The following is a 3,669-nucleotide window of genomic DNA, read 5'->3' on the forward strand; positions in this document are numbered from 1 at the left end:
TTTAAAATGCTAACACAAAGGAAGCGCAATGAAAGACATGCGGTGGAATTTCCGGCAGCACCTGAACAATCCCGGAAGTGGAACGTCATGGATATAGACTAATGTTTGACTAACTAACAGATTGACATAACATACGGAGTGCCGAGGTCACAAATGGGGCTAAACGCACCTTTGAGTATTACAACAAATACGTCACCTTTCAGCGGCAGGTGGAATTTACAGCTGATTGTTTTTTTTATTATTTTAATCTCTAAATGAAGCATCTTTACATGTCCGCCCCATTCAACTGTCAAACATTAAGCAAATAACTGACCTCTGACATTACTGTGTGCCATAGTAGTTTCAATGGAACAAATAATATGTCCTTTAAGGCATGCAGTAAAACAATTGCACCAGCGAGCTCTACTGTGACTTATTAAAGAGACATCATGTGGGTATTTGTCCAGTTAATAGGCATTGTAATACAGCAGTATACTGTAGTTTTGCAGATGTGACATGTGGAGTTCACGTAGCACCACCACCCTCCACCTGCCAATGAGCCCATGAGCTATCGTTGGTGGAAGGGCTGACATGAATAGTAGGAAGATTTTGCCATTTCACCTGACCTTTTACCAGTTGAGCCTTTTTGGTGTGTTTGTGTGGCTTTCTTATTTGTGTGAGAAACTCCGGAAATGATATAATAGACATAGATGGGCCAGATAATAGAGAATGAGTGAGTTCCAAGAGCTCCTGTGGCCTCTCTTTCCAACTGATTGAAATGAATGCAGGCTCAAATAAAAGGTTACCTTTCCAACATTCCTGAACTGGCCATCTGGAAAATCCGACAAAAACCCAGATGGACTGATTTACTTTGGGCTGCTGGAGCAGGTGTGTTAAATCTATCCTGTTCTGTTACATTTTGTTCCATTAGCCACTTGCTCACAGCTGCCATCGCCTGCAGTGTTGGCTGTGCCTTTTGTTCACTTTTGTGTGTATGTGATGCTGTCAGCAAACATTGCATGCAAGGCTGTCTGCATCAGGCATTAGGCATCAGTTTCAACTGATCTTTAAGTAAGATTTGGTCTATAAGTGGGCTAATAGTCTATCGTCTCAATGAAACTTTTAGAACCACTTGTCCTGTTAGGCATTACCATAGCAGTGTAGAAAACTATTCTTGCACTTTTAGCCAAGCTGTGACACTTCCTGTGTAAGATCCCACTTCACGCTGTGAGGAAATGTGGCCAAAAGAACCAATAGGATATCTCGCTTTTTGTGATATTTGCTCCTCACAGAGACGGGAAGTCATCATAAATGACTGTACAGAGTGACTGTCAAGGGAGAGAAGGAAAACACAGAACATACCATGTCGGCTTGACAGGACTTCACTATGCCTGAGTGACAAGACATGCAGTCTCCCTGTGGATTTCCCTTTTATATCTATTGAATGTGATTTCAAATGGGCCTACTTCCTTATTTGGCACCAACATTAAGAAAATCTTGATTGGTATAGTTTGACCCATTGATTTGATTTGGTGGTGTTTGAATGGCCTTTTATGGTTCATAATGAGTCAGTATGCTGCCACTGACTGTGTATAGTATGAGAAGAGAGAGAATTTTGGACTACAGCTTGGCTGATGGGAGAGCAAAGCCAAGTGATGTTGCTATTCTCATGAAAATAAATATTTTATTTAGTGGTTTGTTGCCGTTCAACAGCTAGTTTTATATTTTGGTGATTGTTTTTACCGAGACACAAATATTTGCTGCTTTTAGGATATCGGAAAGGAGGGTTAAAACCTCAAAAAGAGAGGAGGAAAGAGAAAGATTGAGTGTGCACAGAGCAGCAGCAGTGTCTTGAGGCAAGACGTAAAAAAAAATCAGTAAACACTCTACTCTCTGGAGTGGTCTGCCTTGCAGCCATGAACACTACATAAAATGTTTACTACTGCAAACAAGCAACACATGGTCAGACATGGACGCAGGCACATAAACGGACACACATGTACAACAAATAATAAAGACAAGTAAACTACACACAAAGAGACACACATATACTGTACACAACGAGCCAAGAGGCCAAAGGCAAACCTCCTTCACAGTGAACCTCAAGGGCTCCACCCACATTTCAAACACACGGACAAACATCAGGGGAGGCAATTTTCACTATTACACCTGCCTCTGTGTATCGATCTGTCGGTCATTTCAGAACCTGTTTGTAGTGAAAGAGACTTTAGGGTTTGTCAGTGAGGAACAGGCAGTGATTTAGCAGCTGGAGTCACACAATTATCTCCAGCTCCATTCATTCTTTAAATATGCATTTGAGTAGGATGCAAAAGACATTTTTAGGATTTACAGGTTCTGTAATATTAATTTGTCAGTGGAAATAAATTCACATATTCCTGGCAAAGGGGTTTCGTCAGTGTTGTTTTTATATTGTTCCTAATGGAGTCATCTATTTAAATAGGAACAAACACTGGTGTTCAAATTAACGTCAGTTAAGTGTTGCTTGCACCTTGTTGATACATTTCAGATCATGGTAACATAATGATGATAATACGCGGGTCAAAGATCTTATTAATTTCTTAGTTGAGTCACACACAGCTCCTACGTCTTATAACTATAATATAAAAAACTAAAATCTACTTTGACACAGAAGGCAATTATTTATTTATTTTTAATACTTTGACATATTTGTAAAGATCCATTTAAGATGTTCGAGAGGTTTAAGTCATTTGTAACAGAACATGAAGTCACATGTTTTATTAGATTAGGTGTAAGAAGATATTTTTTGAGCAAGATGTGGAAACTAAATACACAACTGCACTACCTCCCCTATAAATACATATAATAAACTTGTTTTATGATGGTTTCAATTGATTACAAACTAAATTTATGTCATTAAAAGGGTGTAGAGAAAATGTTTTAATCTGCTTACTTTTATACTATTAAGTTTAATCGAAGGATGGGAGAATTATTTTTTCCCCACAAAGTATTTTTATGTTCCCACGGCACTAAAGGATAAAAACGGACTCAAAGACAAAATCTAGAATGTCTGACTATAGCTAGAGTAAATAAGCTGTATGTGTAAAATATACAGACATGGAGTTAAAGGACAACATTCTTAGCTTTAAGACTGTGAAATGTACAACACCTTACCGTAAAGATGTCTTCTATATTACTTCTATACATGCTTCCAAGTTTTTTTGTTTTTAAAGCAACAGTCTGACCGCGTGTATTGCATTGTACTATTTTTGAAAGTGATATCACAAGGCCTTTGGCCCTGCTGCAGTTGCTAACAAGGTCCATAGTTGCAGACGTTCCTTCTAGCTTCCACCTGTCTTTACAGATATTAGGAAGGTTTCATTCCTGTGGAGGGAAGGATTAGAGTAGAGATAAGAGATGAAACGAGGGGAGGGTGGAGGGAGTGAAAAACTGCTGGGAATCAGCCCAGAAGGGCCTTGTGATTCCAAACAAACAGTTTGTGAGAGAGGAAAGAGGATGAATGGCCACTACTGGCTGGGCTGGAGCATGAACTGTGGTCGAGACGGACAGAGACAGAGGGCTGACTGAGTGGCAGGATGGGAGAGACGGGTAAGAGGAGGAAAGGGGGGAGTGCTAGCCCTCCAGCTATCAGTACCAGTAGGAGGAGAGATTTTAAAGGGGAGGGGGGAGGAAAAACATGAGAGTGAAGGA

Source organism: Sander vitreus, chromosome 1, assembly GCF_031162955.1.
Source record: "Sander vitreus isolate 19-12246 chromosome 1, sanVit1, whole genome shotgun sequence".
Lineage (NCBI taxonomy): Eukaryota > Metazoa > Chordata > Actinopteri > Perciformes > Percidae > Sander > Sander vitreus.